Here is a 22383-nt window from a genome sequence, read left to right as displayed (position 1 = left end):
GCAGGGTGAGGCAGGACAGGGCAAGGAAGGACAGGGCGAGGTAAAACAGGGCAAGGTAAAACAGGGCGAGGCAGGACTTGGCGAGGCAGGACAGGGTGAGGAAGGACAGGGCGAGGCAGGGCAGGGCGAGGCAGGGCGAGGCAGGACAGGGCGAGGCAGGGCAGGGCGAGGCAGGGCAGGGCGAGACAGGACAGGGCGAGGCAGGACAGGGCGAGGCAGGACAGGGCGAGACAGGACAGGGTGAGGCAGGACAGGGCGAGGCAGGGCAGGGCGAGGCAGGGCGAGGCAGGGCAGGGCGAGGCAGGACAGGGCGAGAAAGGACAGGGTGAAGCAGGACAGGGCGAGGCAGGACAGGGCGAGGCAGGGCAGGACAGGGCGAGGCAGGACAGGGTGAGGCAGGACAGGGCGAGGTAAAACATGGCGAGGTAAAACAGGGCGAGGCAGGACAGGGCGAGGCAGGACAGGGCGAAGCAGGACAGGGCGAGGCAGGACAGGGCGAGGCAGGGCAGGACAGGGCGAGGCAGGACAGGGCGAGGCAGGACAGGGTGAGGTAAAACACTAGGTAAGAGACGAGGTGTTTGCGTTTTCATGGTGTCATCGTGGTTGGAAATGAACAGAACCAGCAGGTGACTAGGAGGAAGAACCTGCGCCCTGCCTACCTGCCTACCTGCCTACCTGCACCCTGCCTACCTGCCTACCTGCACGCTGCATACCTGCCTACCTGCCCACCTGCGCCCTGCCCACCTGTCTACCTGCGCCCTGCCTACCTGTCTACCTGCGCCCTGCCTATCTGTCTACATGCACCCTGCCTACCTGTCTACCTGCACCCTGCCTACCTGCACCCTGCCTACCTGTGCCCTGTCTACATGCGCCCTGCCTATCTGTCTACCTGCACCCTGCCTACCTGTCTACCTGCACCCTGCCTACCTGCACCCTGCCTACCTGTGCCCTGCCTACCTGCGCCCTGCCTATCTGTCTACCTGCACCCTGCCTACCTGTCTACCTGCACCCTGCCTACCTGCCTACCTGTGCCCTGCCTACCTGCGCCCTGCCTATCTGTCTACATGCACCCTGCCTACCTGTCTACCTGCACCCTGCCTACCTGTCTACCTGCACCCTGCCTACCTGTCTACCTGCACCCTGCCTACCTGTCTACCTGTGCCCTGCATACCTGCGCCCTGCCTATCTGTCTACCTGCGCCCTGCCTATCTGTCTACCTGCGCCCTGCCTATCTGTCTACCTGCGCCCTGCCTACCTGTCTACCTGCGCCCTGCCTACTTGTCTACCTGCACCCTACCTACCTGTCTACCTGCACCCTGCCTACCTGCACCCTGCCTACCTGTGCCCTGCCTACCTGCGCCCTGCCTATCTGTCTACCTGCACCCTGCCTACCTGTCTACATGCACCCTGCCTACCTGCAACCTGTCTACCTGCACCCTGCCTACCTGTCTACATGCACCCTGCCTACCTGCAACCTGTCTACCTGGGACCATCTGTAATCTGATTATCTGTTGTTACCACAGTAGAATGCCCAGACAGAGATTAAATCACAGCAGTGGGGTACATGGTGTATATGACATCACAGCAGTGGGGTACATGGTGTATATGACATCACAGCAGTGGGGTACATGGTGTATATGACATCACAGCAGTGGGGTACATGGTGGAGATGACATCACAGCAGTGGGGTATAGCATGGAGTATTTAATCTCAGTAGGCAAATAGCTCCTAGTTGCCAGATACCTCCCTGTTAGTAGATGGATATATACCTCCCTGTTAGTAGATGGATATATACCTCCCTGTTAGTAGATGGATATATACCTCCCTGTTAGTAGATGGATATATACCTCCCTGTTAGTAGATGGATATATACCTCCCTGTTAGTAGATGGATATATACCTCCCTGTTAGTAGATGGATATATACCTCCCTGTTAGTAGATGGATATATACCTCCCTGTTAGTAGATGGATATATACCTCCCTGTTAGTAGATGGATATATACCTCCCTGTTAGTAGATGGATATATACCTCCCTGTTAGTAGATGGATATATACCTCCCTGTTAGTAGATGGATATATACCTCCCTGTTAGTAGATGGATATATACCTCCCTGTTAGAAGATGGATATATACCTCCCTGTTAGCAGATGGATATATACCTCCCTGTTAGTAGATGGATATATACCTCCCTGTTAGTAGATGGATATATACCTCCCTGTTAGTAGATGGATATATACCTCCCTGTTAGTAGATGGATATATACCTCCCTGTTAGTGGATGGATATATACCTCCCTGTTAGTGTTAGTAGATGGATATATACCTCCCTGTTAGTGTTAGTAGATGGATATATACCTCCCTGTTAGTAGATGGATATATACCTCCCTGTTAGTGTTAGTAGATGGATATATACCTCCCTGTTAGTGTTAGTAGATGGATATATACCTCCCTGTTAGTAGATGGATATATACCTCCCTGTTAGTGGATGGATATATACCTCCCTGTTAGTAGATGGATATATACCTCCCTGTTAGTAGATGGATATATACCTCCCTGTTAGTAGATGGATATATACCTCCCTGTTAGTAGATGGATATATACCTCCCTGTTAGTATTAGTAGATGGATATATACCTCCCTGTTAGTAGATGGATATATACCTCCCTGTTAGTGGATGGATATATACCTCCCTGTTAGTAGATGGTTATATACCTCCCTGTTAGTAGATGGATATATACCTCCCTGTTAGTAGATGGATATATACCTCCCTGTTAGTAGATGGATAAATACCTCCCTGTTAGTGTTAGTAGATGGATATATACCTCCCTGTTAGTGTTAGTAGATGGATATATACCTCCCTGTTAGTGTTAGTAGATGGATATATACCTCCCTGTTAGTGTTAGTAGATGGATATATACCTCCCTGTTAGCGTTAGTAGATGGATATATACCTCCCTGTTGGTGTTAGTAGATGGATATATACCTCCCTGTTAGTGTTAGTAGATGGATATATACCTCCCTGTTAGTAGATGGATATATACCTCCCTGTTAGTGTTAGTAGATGGATATATACCTCCCTGTTAGTGTTAGTAGATGGATATATACCTCCCTGTTAGTGTTAGTAGATGGATATATACCTCCCTGTTAGTGTTAGTGGATGGATATATACCTCCCTGTTAGTAGATGGATATATACCTCCCTGTTAGTGTTAGTAGATGGATATTTACCTCCCTGTTAGTAGATGGATATATACCTCCCTGTTAGTAGATGGATATATACCTCCCTGTTAGTGTTAGTAGATGGATATATACCTCCCTGTTAGTAGATGGATATATACCTCCCTGTTTGTTAGTAGATGGATATTTACCTCCCTGTTAGTAGATGGATATATACCTCCTTGTTAGTAGATGGATATATACCTCCCTGTTAGTAGATGGATATATACCTCCCTGTTAGTGTTACTAGATGGATATATACCTCCCTGTTAGTAGATGGATATATACCTCCCTGTTAGTAGATGGATATATACCTCCCTGTTAGTGGATGGATATATACCTCCCTGTTAGTGTTAGTAGATGGATATATACCTCCCTGTTAGTAGATGGATATATACCTCCCTGTTAGTAGATGGATATATACCTCCCTGTTAGTAGATGGATATATACCTCCCTGTTAGTAGATGGATATATACCTCCCTGTTAGTAGATGGATATATACCTCCCTGTTAGTAGATGGATATATACCTCCCTGTTAGTAGATGGATATATACCTCCCTGTTAGTGGATGGATATATACCTCCCTGTTAGTGTTAGTAGATGGATATATACCTCCCTGTTAGTGTTAGTAGATGGATATATACCTCCCTGTTAGTAGATGGATATATACCTCCCTGTTAGTGTTAGTAGATGGATATATACCTCCCTGTTAGTGTTAGTAGATGGATATATACCTCCCTGTTAGTAGATGGATATATACCTCCCTGTTAGTGGATGGATATATACCTCCCTGTTAGTAGATGGATATATACCTCCCTGTTAGTAGATGGATATATACCTCCCTGTTAGTAGATGGATATATACCTCCCTGTTAGTAGATGGATATATACCTCCCTGTTAGTATTAGTAGATGGATATATACCTCCCTGTTAGTAGATGGATATATACCTCCCTGTTAGTGGATGGATATATACCTCCCTGTTAGTAGATGGATATATACCTCCCTGTTAGTAGATGGATATATACCTCCCTGTTAGTAGATGGATATATACCTCCCTTTTAGTAGATGGATAAATACCTCCCTGTTAGTGTTAGTAGATGGATATATACCTCCCTGTTAGTGTTAGTAGATGGATATATACCTCCCTGTTAGTGTTAGTAGATGGATATATACCTCCCTGTTAGTGTTAGTAGATGGATATATACCTCCCTGTTAGTGTTAGTAGATGGATATATACCTCCCTGTTGGTGTTAGTAGATGGATATATACCTCCCTGTTAGTGTTAGTAGATGGATATATACCTCCCTGTTAGTAGATGGATATATACCTCCCTGTTAGTGTTAGTAGATGGATATATACCTCCCTGTTAGTGTTAGTAGATGGATATATACCTCCCTGTTAGTGTTAGTAGATGGATATATACCTCCCTGTTAGTGTTAGTGGATGGATATATACCTCCCTGTTAGTAGATGGATATATACCTCCCTCTAGTGTTAGTAGATGGATATTTACCTCCCTGTTAGTAGATGGATATATACCTCCCTGTTAGTAGATGGATATATACCTCCCTGTTAGTGTTACTAGATGGATATATACCTCCCTGTTAGTAGATGGATATATACCTCCCTGTTAGTGGATGGATATATACCTCCCTGTTAGTAGATGGATATATACCTCCCTGTTAGTGTTAGTAGATGGATATATACCTCCCTGTTAGTAGATGGATATATACCTCCCTGTTAGTAGATGGATATATACCTCCCTGTTAGTAGATGGATATATACCTCCCTGTTAGTAGATGGATATATACCTCCCTGTTAGTAGATGGATATATACCTCCCTGTTAGTAGATGGATATATACCTCCCTGTTAGTAGATGGATATATACCTCCCTGTTAGTAGATGGATATATACCTCCCTGTTAGTAGATGGATATATACCTCCCTGTTAGTGTTAGTAGATGGATATATACCTCCCTGTTAGTGTTAGTAGATGGATATATACCTCCCTGTTAGTGTTAGTAGATGGATATATACCTCCCTGTTAGTGTTAGTAGATGGATATATACCTCCCTGTTAGTAGATGGATATATACCTCCCTGTTAGTGTTAGTAGATGGATATATACCTCCCTGTTAGTGTTAGTAGATGGATATATACCTCCCTGTTAGTGTTAGTAGATGGATATATACCTCCCTGTTAGTGTTAGTGGATGGATATATACCTCCCTGTTAGTAGATGGATATATACCTCCCTGTTTGTTAGTAGATGGATATTTACCTCCCTGTTAGTAGATGGATATATACCTCCCTGTTAGTAGATGGATATATACCTCCCTGTTAGTAGATGGATATATACCTCCCTGTTAGTGTTACTAGATGGATATATACCTCCCTGTTAGTAGATGGATATATACCTCCCTGTTAGTGGATGGATATATACCTCCCTGTTAGTAGATGGATATATACCTCCCTGTTAGTAGATGGATATATACCTCCCTGTTAGTAGATGGATATATACCTCCCTGTTAGTAGATGGATATATACCTCCCTGTTAGTAGATGGATATATACCTCCCTGTTAGTAGATGGATATATACCTCCCTGTTAGTAGATGGATATATACCTCCCTGTTAGTAGATGGATATATACCTCCCTGTTAGTAGATGGATATATACCTCCCTGTTAGTAGATGGATATATACCTCCCTGTTAGTGGATGGATATATACCTCCCTGTTAGTGTTAGTAGATGGATATATACCTCCCTGTTAGTGTTAGTAGATGGATATATACCTCCCTGTTAGTAGATGGATATATACCTCCCTGTTAGTGTTAGTAGATGGATATATACCTCCCTGTTAGTGTTAGTAGATGGATATATACCTCCCTGTTAGTAGATGGATATATACCTCCCTGTTAGTGGATGGATATATACCTCCCTGTTAGTAGATGGATATATACCTCCCTGTTAGTAGATGGATATATACCTCCCTGTTAGTAGATGGATATATACCTCCCTGTTAGTAGATGGATATATACCTCCCTGTTAGTATTAGTAGATGGATATATACCTCCCTGTTAGTAGATGGATATATACCTCCCTGTTAGTGGATGGATATATACCTCCCTGTTAGTAGATGGATATATACCTCCCTGTTAGTAGATGGATATATACCTCCCTGTTAGTAGATGGATATATACCTCCCTGTTAGTAGATGGATATATACCTCCCTGTTAGTGTTAGTAGATGGATATATACCTCCCTGTTTGTGTTAGTAGATGGATATATACCTCCCTGTTAGTGTTAGTAGATGGATATATACCTCCCTGTTAGTGTTAGTAGATGGATATATACCTCCCTGTTAGTGTTAGTAGATGGATATATACCTCCCTGTTGGTGTTAGTAGATGGATATATACCTCCCTGTTAGTGTTAGTAGATGGATATATACCCCCCTGTTAGTAGATGGATATATACCTCCCTTTTAGTGTTAGTAGATGGATATATACCTCCCTGTTAGTGTTAGTAGATGGATATATACCTCCCTGTTAGTGTTAGTAGATGGATATATACCTCCCTGTTAGTGTTAGTGGATGGATATATACCTCCCTGTTAGTAGATGGATATATACCTCCCTGTTAGTGTTAGTAGATGGATATTTACCTCCCTGTTAGTAGATGGATATATACCTCCCTGTTAGTAGATGGATACATACCTCCCTGTTAGTAGATGGATATATACCTCCCTGTTAGTGTTACTAGATGGATATATACCTCCCTGTTAGTAGATGGATATATACCTCCCTGTTAGTGGATGGATATATACCTCCCTGTTAGTAGATGGATATATACCTCCCTGTTAGTGTTAGTAGATGGATATATACCTCCCTGTTAGTAGATGGATATATACCTCCCTGTTAGTAGATGGATATATACCTCCCTGTTAGTAGATGGATATATACCTCCCTGTTAGTAGATGGATATATACCTCCCTGTTAGTAGATGGATATATACCTCCCTGTTAGTAGATGGATATATACCTCCCTGTTAGTAGATGGATATATACCTCCCTGTTAGTAGATGGATATATACCTCCCTGTTAGTAGATGGATATATACCTCCCTGTTAGTGTTAGTAGATGGATATATACCTCCCTGTTAGTGTTAGTAGATGGATATATACCTCCCTGTTAGTGTTAGTAGATGGATATATACCTCCCTGTTAGTGTTAGTAGATGGATATATACCTCCCTGTTAGTGGATGGATATATACCTCCCTGTTAGTGTTAGTAGATGGATATATACCTCCCTGTTAGTAGATGGATATATACCTCCCTGTTAGTGTTAGTAGATGGATATATACCTCCCTGTTAGTAGATGGATATATACCTCCCTGTTAGTAGATGGATATATACCTCCCTGTTAGTGTTAGTAGATGGATATATACCTCCCTGTTAGTGTTAGTAGATGGATATATACCTCCCTGTTAGTAGATGGATATATACCTCCCTGTTAGTGTTAGTAGATGGATATATACCTCCCTGTTAGTAGATGGATATATACCTCCCTGTTAGTGGATGGATATATACCTCCCTGTTAGTAGTTGGATATATACCTCCCTGTTAGTGGATGGATATATACCTCCCTGTTAGTGTTAGTAGATGGATATATACCTCTCTGTTAGTAGATGGATATATACCTCCCTGTTAGTAGATGGATATATACCTCCCTGTTAGTGTTAGTAGATGGATATATACCTCCCTGTTAGTAGATGGATATATACCTCCCTGTTAGTGTTAGTAGATGGATATATACCTCCCTGTTAGTAGATGGATATATACCTCCCTGTTAGTAGATGGATATATACCTCCCTGTTAGTAGATGGATATATACCTCCCTGTTAGTGTTAGTAGATGGATATATACCTCCCTGTTAGTAGATGGATATATACCTCCCTGTTAGTGTTAGTAGATGGATATATACCTCCCTGTTAGTAGATGGATATATACCTCCCTGTTAGTAGATGGATATATACCTCCCTGTTTAGTAGATGGATATATACCTCCCTGTTAGTAGATGGATATATACCTCCCTGTTAGTGGATGGATATATACCTCCCTGTTAGTGTTAGTAGATGGATATATACCTCCCTGTTAGTGTTAGTAGATGGATATATACCTCCCTGTTAGTAGATGGATATATACCTCCCTGTTAGTGTTAGTAGATGGATATATACCTCCCTGTTAGTGTTAGTAGATGGATATATACCTCCCTGTTAGTAGATGGATATATACCTCCCTGTTAGTAGATGGATATATACCTCCCTGTTAGTGGATGGATATATACCTCCCTGTTAGTAGATGGATATATACCTCCCTGTTAGTAGATGGATATATACCTCCCTGTTAGTAGATGGATATATACGTCCCTGTTAGAATTAGTAGATGGATATATACCTCCCTGTTAGTAGATGGATATATACCTCCCTGTTAGTGGATGGATATATACCTGCCTGTTAGTAGATGGATATATACCTCCCTGTTAGTAGATGGATATATACCTCCCTGTTAGTGTTAGTAGATGGATATATACCTCCCTGTTAGTAGATGGATATATACCTCCCTGTTAGTGTTAGTAGATGGATATATACCTCCCTGTTAGTAGATGGATATATACCTCCCTGTTAGTAGATGGATATATACCTCCCTGTTAGTAGATGGATATATACCTCCCTGTTAGTAGATGGATATATACCTCCCTGTTAGTGGATGGATATATACCTCCCTGTTAGTGTTAGTAGATGGATATATACCTCCCTGTTAGTGTTAGTAGATGGATATATACCTCCCTGTTAGTAGATGGATATATACCTCCCTGTTAGTGTTAGTAGATGGATATATACCTCCCTGTTAGTGTTAGTAGATGGATATATACCTCCCTGTTAGTAGATGGATATATACCTCCCTGTTAGTAGATGGATATATACCTCCCTGTTAGTGGATGGATATATACCTCCCTGTTAGTAGATGGATATATACCTCCCTGTTAGTAGATGGATATATACCTCCCTGTTAGTAGATGGATATATACCTCCCTGTTAGTGTTAGTAGATGGATATATACCTCCCTGTTAGTAGATGGATATATACCTCCCTGTTAGTGGATGGATATATACCTCCCTGTTAGTAGATGGATATATACCTCCCTGTTAGTAGATGGATATATACCTCCCTGTTAGTAGATGGATATATACCTCCCTGTTAGTAGATGGATATATACCTCCCTGTTAGTGTTAGTAGATGGATATATACCTCCCTGTTAGTGTTAGTAGATGGATATATACCTCCCTGTTAGTGTTAGTAGATGGATATATACCTCCCTGTTAGTGTTAGTAGATGGATATATACCTCCCTGTTAGTAGATGGATATATACCTCCCTGTTAGTGTTAGTAGATGGATATATACCTCCCTGTTAGTGTTAGTAGATGGATATATACCTCCCTGTTAGTGTTAGTAGATGGATATATACCTCCCTGTTAGTAGATGGATATATACCTCCCTGTTAGTGTTAGTAGATGGATATATACCTCCCTGTTAGTGTTAGTAGATGGATATATACCTCCCTGTTAGTAGATGGATATATTCCTCCCTGTTAGTGTTAGTAGATGGATATATACCTCCCTGTTAGTGTTAGTAGATGGATATATACCTCCCTGTTAGTAGATGGATATATACCTCCCTGTTAGTGTTAGTAGATGGATATATACCTCCCTGTTAGTGTTAGTAGATGGATATATACCTCCCTGTTAGTTTAGTAGATGGATATATACCTCCCTGTTAGTAGATGGATATATACCTCCCTGTTAGTGTTAGTAGATGGATATATACCTCCCTGTTAGTGTTAGTAGATGGATATATACCTCCCTGTTAGTAGATGGATATATACCTCCCTGTTAGTGTTAGTAGATGGATATATACCTCCCTGTTAGTAGATGGATATATACCTCCCTGTTAGTAGATGGATATATACCTCCCTGTTAGTAGATGGATATATACCTCCCTGTTAGTGGATGGATATATACCTCCCTGTTAGTAGATGGATATATACCTCCCTGTTAGTAGATGGATATATACCTCCCTGTTAGTGTTAGTAGATGGATATATACCTCCCTGTTAGTAGATGGATATATACCTCCCTGTTAGTGTTAGTAGATGGATATATACCTCCCTGTTAGTGTTAGTAGATGGATATATACCTCCCTGTTAGTAGATGGATATATACCTCCCTGTTAGTAGATGGATATATACCTCCCTGTTAGTAGATGGATATATACCTCCCTGTTAGTAGATGGATATATACCTCCCTGTTAGTAGATGGATATATACCTCCCTGTTAGTAGATGGATATATACCTCCCTGTTAGTAGATGGATATATACCTCCCTGTTAGTGTTAGTAGATGGATATATACCTCCCTGTTAGTAGATGGATATATACCTCCCTGTTAGTGTTAGTAGATGGATATATACCTCCCTGTTAGTAGATGGATATATACCTCCCTGTTAGTGTTAGTAGATGGATATATACCTCCCTGTTAGTAGATGGATATATACCTCCCTGTTAGTAGATGGATATATACCTCCCTGTTAGTGTTAGTAGATGGATATATACCTCCCTGTTAGTAGATGGATATATACCTCCCTGTTAGTAGATGGATATATACCTCCCTGTTAGTAGATGGATATATACCTCCCTGTTAGTAGATGGATATATACCTCCCTGTTAGTAGGATGGATATATACCTCCCTGTTAGTGTTAGTAGATGGATATATACCTCCCTGTTAGTGTTAGTAGATGGATATATACCTCCCTGTTAGTAGATGGATATATACCTCCCTGTTAGTGTTAGTAGATGGATATATACCTCCCTGTTAGTGTTAGTAGATGGATATATACCTCCCTGTTAGTAGATGGATATATACCTCCCTGTTAGTGTTAGTAGATGGATATATACCTCCCTGTTAGTGTTAGTAGATGGATATATACCTCCCTGTTAGTGTTAGTAGATGGATATATACCTCCCTGTTAGTAGATGGATATATTCCTCCCTGTTAGTAGATGGATATATACCTCCCTGTTAGTGTTAGTAGATGGATATATACCTCCCTGTTAGTGTTAGTAGATGGATATATACCTCCCTGTTAGTGTTAGTAGATGGATATATACCTCCCTGTTAGTAGATGGATATATACCTCCCTGTTAGTGTTAGTAGATGGATATATACCTCCCTGTTAGTGTTAGTAGATGGATATATACCTCCCTGTTAGTAGATGGATATATACCTCCCTGTTAGTGTTAGTAGATGGATATATACCTCCCTGTTAGTGTTAGTAGATGGATATATACCTCCCTGTTAGTGTTAGTAGATGGATATATACCTCCCTGTTAGTAGATGGATATATACCTCCCTGTTAGTAGATGGATATATACCTCCCTGTTAGTAGATGGATATATACCTCCCTGTTAGTAGATGGATATATACCTCCCTGTTAGTAGGATGGATATATACCTCCCTGTTAGTGTTAGTAGATGGATATATACCTCCCTGTTAGTGTTAGTAGATGGATATATACCTCCCTGTTAGTAGATGGATATATACCTCCCTGTTAGTGTTAGTAGATGGATATATACCTCCCTGTTAGTGTTAGTAGATGGATATATACCTCCCTGTTAGTAGATGGATATATACCTCCCTGTTAGTGTTAGTAGATGGATATATACCTCCCTGTTAGTGTTAGTAGATGGATATATACCTCCCTGTTAGTGTTAGTAGATGGATATATACCTCCCTGTTAGTAGATGGATATATACCTCCCTGTTAGTGTTAGTAGATGGATATATACCTCCCTGTTAGTGTTAGTAGATGGATATATACCTCCCTGTTAGTGTTAGTAGATGGATATATACCTCCCTGTTAGTAGATGGATATATTCCTCCCTGTTAGTGTTAGTAGATGGATATATACCTCCCTGTTAGTGTTAGTAGATGGATATATACCTCCCTGTTAGTAGATGGATATATACCTCCCTGTTAGTGTTAGTAGATGGATATATACCTCCCTGTTAGTGTTAGTAGATGGATATATACCTCCCTGTTAGTGTTAGTAGATGGATATATACCTCCCTGTTAGTAGATGGATATATACCTCCCTGTTAGTAGATGGATATATACCTCCCTGTTAGTAGATGGATATATACCTCCCTGTTAGTAGATGGATATATACCTCCCTGTTAGTAGATGGATATATACCTCCCTGTTAGTGTTAGTAGATGGATATATACCTCCCTGTTAGTAGATGGATATATACCTCCCTGTTAGTAGATGGATATATACCTCCCTGTTAGTAGATGGATATATACCTCCCTGTTAGTTTTAGTAGATGGATATATACCTCCCTGTTAGTGTTAGTAGATGGATATATACCTCCCTGTTAGTAGATGGATATATACCTCCCTGTTAGTGTTAGTAGATGGATATATACCTCCCTGTTAGTGTTAGTAGATGGATATATACCTCCCTGTTAGTGTTAGTAGATGGATATATACCTCCCTGTTAGTAGATGGATATATACCTCCCTGTTAGTAGATGGATATATACCTCCCTGTTAGTAGATGGATATATACCTCCCTGTTAGTAGATGGATATATACCTCCCTGTTAGTGGATGGATATATACCTCCCTGTTAGTGTTAGTAGATGGATATATACCTCCCTGTTAGTGTTAGTAGATGGATATATACCTCCCTGTTAGTAGATGGATATATACCTCCCTGTTAGTGTTAGTAGATGGATATATACCTCCCTGTTAGTGTTAGTAGATGGATATATACCTCCCTGTTAGTAGATGGATATATACCTCCCTGTTAGTGTTAGTAGATGGATATATACCTCCCTGTTAGTGTTAGTAGATGGATATATACCTCCCTGTTAGTGTTAGTAGATGGATATATACCTCCCTGTTAGTAGATGGATATATACCTCCCTGTTAGTGTTAGTAGATGGATATATACCTCCCTGTTAGTGTTAGTAGATGGATATATACCTCCCTGTTAGTGTTAGTAGATGGATATATACCTCCCTGTTAGTAGATGGATATATACCTCCCTGTTAGTGTTAGTAGATGGATATATACCTCCCTGTTAGTGTTAGTAGATGGATATATACCTCCCTGTTAGTAGATGGATATATACCTCCCTGTTAGTGTTAGTAGATGGATATATACCTCCCTGTTAGTGTTAGTAGATGGATATATACCTCCCTGTTAGTGTTAGTAGATGGATATATACCTCCCTGTTAGTAGATGGATATATACCTCCCTGTTAGTAGATGGATATATACCTCCCTGTTAGTAGATGGATATATACCTCCCTGTTAGTGGATGGATATATACCTCCCTGTTACTGGATGGATATATACCTCCCTGTTAGTAGATGGATATATACCTCCCTGTTAGTGTTAGTAGATGGATATATACCTCCCTGTTAGTAGATGGATATATACCTCCCTGTTAGTAGATGGATATATACCTCCCTGTTAGTGTTAGTAGATGGATATATACCTCCCTGTTAGTAGATGGATATATACCTCCCTGTTAGTGTTAGTAGATGGATATATACCTCCCTGTTAGTAGATGGATATATACCTCCCTGTTAGTAGATGGATATATACCTCCCTGTTAGTGTTAGTAGATGGATATATACCTCCCTGTTAGTAGATGGATATATACCTCCCTGTTAGTGTTAGTAGATGGATATATACCTCCCTGTTAGTAGATGGATATATACCTCCCTGTTAGTAGATGGATATATACCTCCCTGTTAGTAGATGGATATATACCTCCCTGTTAGTGTTAGTAGATGGATATATACCTCCCTGTTAGTGTTAGTAGATGGATATATACCTCCCTGTTAGTGTTAGTAGATGGATATATACCTCCCTGTTAGTAGATGGATATATACCTCCCTGTTAGTGTTAGTAGATGGATATATACCTCCCTGTTAGTGTTAGTAGATGGATATATACCTCCCTGTTAGTAGATGGATATATACCTCCCTGTTAGTAGATGGATATATACCTCCCTGTTAGTAGGATGGATATATACCTCCCTGTTAGTGTTAGTAGATGGATATATACCTCCCTGTTAGTAGATGGATATATACCTCCCTGTTAGTTTAGTAGATGGATATATACCTCCCTGTTAGTAGATGGATATATACCTCCCTGTTAGTAGGATGGATATATACCTCCCTGTTAGTAGATGGATATATACCTCCCTGTTAGTAGATGGATATATACCTCCCTGTTAGTAGATGGATATATACCTCCCTGTTAGTAGATGGATATATACCTCCCTGTTAGTGTTAGTAGATGGATATATACCTCCCTGTTAGTGTTAGTAGATGGATATATACCTCCCTGTTAGTGTTAGTAGATGGATATATACCTCCCTGTTAGTGTTAGTAGATGGATATATACCTCCCTGTTAGTAGATGGATATATACCTCCCTGTTAGTGTTAGTAGATGGATATATACCTCCCTGTTAGTGTTAGTAGATGGATATATACCTCCCTGTTAGTGTTAGTGGATGGATATATACCTCCCTGTTAGTGTTAGTAGATGGATATATACCTCCCTGTTAGTGTTAGTAGATGGATATATACCTCCCTGTTAGTGTTAGTAGATGGATATATACCTCCCTGTTAGTAGATGGATATATACCTCCCTGTTAGTAGATGGATATATACCTCCCTGTTAGTGAGATGGATATATACCTCCCTGTTAGTAGATGGATATATACCTCCCTGTTAGTAGATGGATATATACCTCCCTGTTAGTAGATGGATATATACCTCCCTGTTAGTATTAGTAGATGGATATATACCTCCCTGTTAGTAGATGGATATATACCTCCCTGTTAGTGGATGGATATATACCTCCCTGTTAGTAGATGGATATATACCTCCCTGTTAGTAGATGGATATATACCTCCCTGTTAGTAGATGGATATATACCTCCCTGTTAGTAGATGGATATATACCTCCCTGTTAGTGTTAGTAGATGGATATATACCTCCCTGTTAGTGGATGGATATATACCTCCCTGTTAGTGTTAGTAGATGGATATATACCTCCCTGTTAGTGTTAGTAGATGGATATATACCTCCCTGTTAGTAGATGGATATATACCTCCCTGTTAGTGTTAGTAGATGGATATATACCTCCCTGTTAGTGTTAGTAGATGGATATATACCTCCCTGTTAGTGTTAGTGATGGATATATACCTCCCTGTTAGTGTTAGTAGATGGATATATACCTTCCCTTTAGTGTTAGTAGATGGATATATACCTCCCTGTTAGTGTTAGTAGATGGATATATACCTCCCTGTTAGTTTAGTAGATGGATATATACCTCCCTGTTAGTAGATGGATATATACCTCCCTGTTAGTGTTAGTGATGGATATATACCTCCTTGTTAGTGTTAGTAGATGGATATATACCTCCCTGTTAGTGTTAGTAGATGGATATATACCTCCCTGTTAGTAGATGGATATATACCTCCCTGTTAGTGTTAGTAGATGGATATATACCTCCCTGTTAGTGTTAGTAGATGGATATATACCTCCCTGTTAGTATTAGTAGATGGATATATACCTCCCTGTTAGTAGATGGATATATTCCTCCCTGTTAGTGTTAGTAGATGGATATATACCTCCCTGTTAGTGTTAGTAGATGGATATATACCTCCCTGTTAGTAGATGGATATATACCTCCCTGTTAGTGTTAGTAGATGGATATATACCTCCCTGTTAGTGTTAGTAGATGGATATATACCTCCCTGTTAGTAGATGGATATATACCTCCCTGTTAGTAGATGGATATATACCTCCCTGTTAGTAGATGGATATATACCTCCCTGTTAGTAGATGGATATATACCTCCCTGTTAGTGTTAGTAGATGGATATATACCTCCCTGTTAGTAGATGGATATATACCTCCCTGTTAGTAGATGGATATATACCTCCCTGTTAGTGTTAGTAGATGGATATATACCTCCCTGTTAGTAGATGGATATATACCTCCCTGTTAGTGTTAGTAGATGGATATATACCTCCCTGTTAGTAGATGGATATATACCTCCCTGTTAGTAGATGGATATATACCTCCCTGTTAGTGTTAGTAGATGGATATATACCTCCCTGTTAGTAGATGGATATATACCTCCCTGTTAGTGTTAGTAGATGGATATATACCTCCCTGTTAGTAGATGGATATATACCTCCCTGTTAGTAGATGGATATATACCTCCCTGTTAGTAGATGGATATATACCTCCCTGTTAGTAGATGGATATATACCTCCCTGTTAGTAGATGGATATATACCTCCCTGTTAGTGGATGGATATATACCTCCCTGTTAGTGTTAGTAGATGGATATATACCTCCCTGTTAGTGTTAGTAGATGGATATATACCTCCCTGTTAGTAGATGGATATATACCTCCCTGTTAGTAGATGGATATATACCTCCCTGTTAGTGGATGGATATATACCTCCCTGTTAGTAGATGGATATATACCTCCCTGTTAGTAGATGGATATATACCTCCCTGTTAGTAGGATGGATATATACCTCCCTGTTAGTAGATGGATATATACCTCCCTGTTAGTAGATGGATATATACCTCCCTGTTAGTAGGATGGATATATACCTCCCTGTTAGTGTTAGTAGATGGATATATACCTCCCTGTTAGTGTTAGTAGATGGATATATACCTCCCTGTTAGTAGATGGATATATACCTCCCTGTTAGTGTTAGTAGATGGATATATACCTCCCTGTTAGTGTTAGTAGATGGATATATACCTCCCTGTTAGTAGATGGATATATACCTCCCTGTTAGTAGATGGATATATACCTCCCTGTTAGTAGATGGATATATACCTCCCTGTTAGTAGATGGATATATACCTCCCTGTTAGTAGATGGATATATACCTCCCTGTTAGTAGATGGATATATACCTCCCTGTTAGTGTTAGTAGATGGATATATACCTCCCTGTTAGTAGATGGATATATACCTCCCTGTTAGTAGATGGATATATACCTCCCTGTTAGTGTTAGTAGATGGATATATACCTCCCTGTTAGTAGATGGATATATACCTCCCTGTTAGTGTTAGTAGATGGATATATACCTCCCTGTTAGTAGATGGATATATACCTCCCTGTTAGTGTTAGTAGATGGATATATACCTCCCTGTTAGTAGATGGATATATACCTCCCTGTTAGTAGATGGATATATACCTCCCTGTTAGTGTTAGTAGATGGATATATACCTCCCTGTTAGTAGATGGATATATACCTCCCTGTTAGTGTTAGTAGATGGATATATACCTCCCTGTTAGTAGATGGATATATACCTCCCTGTTAGTAGATGGATATATACCTCCCTGTTAGTAGATGGATATATACCTCCCTGTTAGTAGATGGATATATACCTCCCTGTTAGTAGGATGGATATATACCTCCCTGTTAGTAGATGGATATATACCTCCCTGTTAGTAGATGGATATATACCTCCCTGTTAGTGTAGTAGATGGATATATACCTCCCTGTTAGTGTTAGTAGATGGATATATACCTCCCTGTTAGTGTTAGTAGATGGATATATACCTCCCTGTTAGTGTTAGTAGATGGATATATACCTCCCTGTTAGTAGATGGATATATACCTCCCTGTTAGTGTTAGTAGATGGATATATACCTCCCTGTTAGTGTTAGTAGATGGATATATACCTCCCTGTTAGTAGATGGATATATACCTCCCTGTTAGTAGATGGATATATACCTCCCTGTTAGTGAGATGGATATATACCTCCCTGTTAGTAGATGGATATATACCTCCCTGTTAGTAGATGGATATATACCTCCCTGTTAGTAGATGGATATATACCTCCCTGTTAGTTTAGTAGATGGATATATACCTCCCTGTTAGTAGATGGATATATACCTCCCTGTTAGTGGATGGATATATACCTCCCTGTTAGTAGATGGATATATACCTCCCTGTTAGTAGATGGATATATACCTCCCTGTTAGTAGATGGATATATACCTCCCTGTTAGTAGATGGATATATACCTCCCTGTTAGTGTTAGTAGATGGATATATACCTCCCTGTTAGTGTTAGTAGATGGATATATACCTCCCTGTTAGTGTTAGTAGATGGATATATACCTCCCTGTTAGTGTTAGTAGATGGATATATACCTCCCTGTTAGTAGATGGATATATACCTCCCTGTTAGTGTTAGTAGATGGATATATACCTCCCTGTTAGTGTTAGTAGATGGATATATACCTCCCTGTTAGTGTTAGTAGATGGATATATACCTCCCTGTTAGTGTTAGTAGATGGATATATACCTCCCTGTTAGTGTTAGTAGATGGATATATACCTCCCTGTTAGTGTTAGTAGATGGATATATACCTCCCTGTTAGTAGATGGATATATACCTCCCTGTTAGTGTTAGTAGATGGATATATACCTCCCTGTTAGTGTTAGTAGATGGATATATACCTCCCTGTTAGTAGATGGATATATACCTCCCTGTTAGTGTTAGTAGATGGATATATACCTCCCTGTTAGTGTTAGTAGATGGATATATACCTCCCTGTTAGTGTTAGTAGATGGATATATACCTCCCTGTTAGTGGTAGATGGATATATACCTCCCTGTTAGTAGATGGATATATACCTCCCTGTTAGTGTTAGTGATGGATATATACCTCCCTGTTAGTGTTAGTAGATGGATATATACCTCCCTGTTAGTAGATGGATATATACCTCCCTGTTAGTGTTAGTAGATGGATATATACCTCCCTGTTAGTGTTAGTAGATGGATATATACCTCCCTGTTAGTGTTAGTAGATGGATATATACCTCCCTGTTAGTAGATGGATATATACCTCCCTGTTAGTGTTAGTAGATGGATATATACCTCCCTGTTAGTGTTAGTAGATGGATATATACCTCCCTGTTAGTGTTAGTAGATGGATATATACCTCCCTGTTAGTAGATGGATATATACCTCCCTGTTAGTGTTAGTAGATGGATATATACCTCCCTGTTAGTGTTAGTAGATGGATATATACCTCCCTGTTAGTAGATGGATATATACCTCCCTGTTAGTGTTAGTAGATGGATATATACCTCCCTGTTAGTGTTAGTAGATGGATATATACCTCCCTGTTAGTGTTAGTAGATGGATATATACCTCCCTGTTAGTAGATGGATATATACCTCCCTGTTAGTAGATGGATATATACCTCCCTGTTAGTAGATGGATATATACCTCCCTGTTAGTAGATGGATATATACCTCCCTGTTAGTGGATGGATATATACCTCCCTGTTAGTAGATGGATATATACCTCCCTGTTAGTGTTAGTAGATGGATATATACCTCCCTGTTAGTAGATGGATATATACCTCCCTGTTAGTGTTAGTAGATGGATATATACCTCCCTGTTAGTAGATGGATATATACCTCCCTGTTAGTGTTAGTAGATGGATATATACCTCCCTGTTAGTAGATGGATATATACCTCCCTGTTAGTGGATGGATATATACCTCCCTGTTAGTGTTAGTAGATGGATATATACCTCCCTGTTAGTAGATGGATATATACCTCCCTGTTAGTAGATGGATATATACCTCCCTGTTAGTAGATGGATATATACCTCCCTGTTAGTGTTAGTAGATGGATATATACCTCCCTGTTAGTGTTAGTAGATGGATATATACCTCCCTGTTAGTAGATGGATATATACCTCCCTGTTAGTGTTAGTAGATGGATATATACCTCCCTGTTAGTGTTAGTAGATGGATATATACCTCCCTGTTAGTAGATGGATATATACCTCCCTGTTAGTAGATGGATATATACCTCCCTGTTAGTAGATGGATATATACCTCCCTGTTAGTGGATGGATATATACCTCCCTGTTAGTAGATGGATATATACCTCCCTGTGTAGTAGATGGATATATACCTCCCTGTTAGTGTTAGTAGATGGATATATACCTCCCTGTTAGTAGATGGATATATACCTCCCTGTTAGTGTTAGTAGATGGATATATACCTCCCTGTTAGTGTTAGTAGATGGATATATACCTCCCTGTTAGTGTTAGTAGATGGATATATACCTCCCTGTTAGTGTTAGTAGATGGATATATACCTCCCTGTTAGTGTTAGTAGATGGATATATACCTCCCTGTTAGTGTTAGTAGATGGATATATACCTCCCTGTTAGTGTTAGTAGATGGATATATACCTCCCTGTTAGTAGATGGATATATACCTCCCTGTTAGTAGATGGATATATACCTCCCTGTTAGTGGATGGATATATACCTCCCTGTTAGTAGATGGATATATACCTCCCTGTTAGTAGATGGATATATACCTCCCTGTTAGTAGATGGATATATACCTCCCTGTTAGTGTTAGTAGATGGATATATACCTCCCTGTTAGTGTTAGTAGATGGATATATACCTCCCTGTTAGTAGATGGATATATACCTCCCTGTTAGTAGATGGATATATACCTCCCTGTTAGTAGATGGATATATACCTCCCTGTTAGTAGATGGATATATACCTCCCTGTTAGTAGATGGATATATACCTCCCTGTTAGTGTTAGTAGATGGATATATACCTCCCTGTTAGTAGATGGATATATACCTCCCTGTTAGTGGATGGATATATACCTCCCTGTTAGTGGATGGATATATACCTCCCTGTTAGTAGATGGATATATACCTCCCTGTTAGTAGATGGATATATACCTCCCTGTTAGTAGATGGATATATACCTCCCTGTTAGTAGATGGATATATACCTCCCTGTTAGTGTTAGTAGATGGATATATACCTCCCTGTTAGTAGATGGATATATACCTCCCTGTTAGTGTTAGTAGATGGATATATACCTCCCTGTTAGTAGATGGATATATACCTCCCTGTTAGTAGATGGATATATACCTCCCTGTTAGTAGATGGATATATACCTCCCTGTTAGTGTTAGTAGATGGATATATACCTCCCTGTTAGTGTTAGTAGATGGATATATACCTCCCTGTTAGTGTTAGTAGATGGATATATACCTCCCTGTTAGTGTTAGTAGATGGATATATACCTCCCTGTTAGTAGATGGATATATACCTCCCTGTTAGTGTTAGTAGATGGATATATACCTCCCTGTTAGTGTTAGTAGATGGATATATACCTCCCTGTTAGTAGATGGATATATACCTCCCTGTTAGTGTTAGTAGATGGATATATACCTCCCTGTTAGTGTTAGTAGATGGATATATACCTCCCTGTTAGTGTTAGTAGATGGATATATACCTCCCTGTTAGTTTGTAGATGGATATATACCTCCCTGTTAGTAGATGGATATATACCTCCCTGTTAGTAGATGGATATATACCTCCCTGTTAGTTTAGTAGATGGATATATACCTCCCTGTTAGTAGATGGATATATACCTCCCTGTTAGTGTTAGTAGATGGATATATACCTCCCTGTTAGTGTTAGTAGATGGATATATACCTCCCTGTTAGTGTTAGTAGATGGATATATACCTCCCTGTTAGTAGATGGATATATACCTCCCTGTTAGTGTTAGTAGATGGATATATACCTCCCTGTTAGTGTTAGTAGATGGATATATACCTCCCTGTTAGTGTTAGTAGATGGATATATACCTCCCTGTTAGTAGATGGATATATACCTCCCTGTTAGTGTTAGTAGATGGATATATACCTCCCTGTTAGTGTTAGTAGATGGATATATACCTCCCTGTTAGTAGATGGATATATACCTCCCTGTTAGTAGATGGATATATACCTCCCTGTTAGTGTTAGTAGATGGATATATACCTCCCTGTTAGTAGATGGATATATACCTCCCTGTTAGTAGATGGATATATACCTCCCTGTTAGTAGATGGATATATACCTCCCTGTTAGTAGATGGATATATACCTCCCTGTTAGTGGATGGATATATACCTCCCTGTTAGTAGATGGATATATACCTCCCTGTTAGTAGATGGATATATACCTCCCTGT

The sequence above is a fragment of the Salvelinus fontinalis genome, chromosome 23, assembly GCF_029448725.1.
Source record: "Salvelinus fontinalis isolate EN_2023a chromosome 23, ASM2944872v1, whole genome shotgun sequence".
Taxonomy (NCBI): Eukaryota; Metazoa; Chordata; class Actinopteri; order Salmoniformes; family Salmonidae; genus Salvelinus; species Salvelinus fontinalis.
This window is presented reverse-complemented; position numbering follows the sequence as displayed.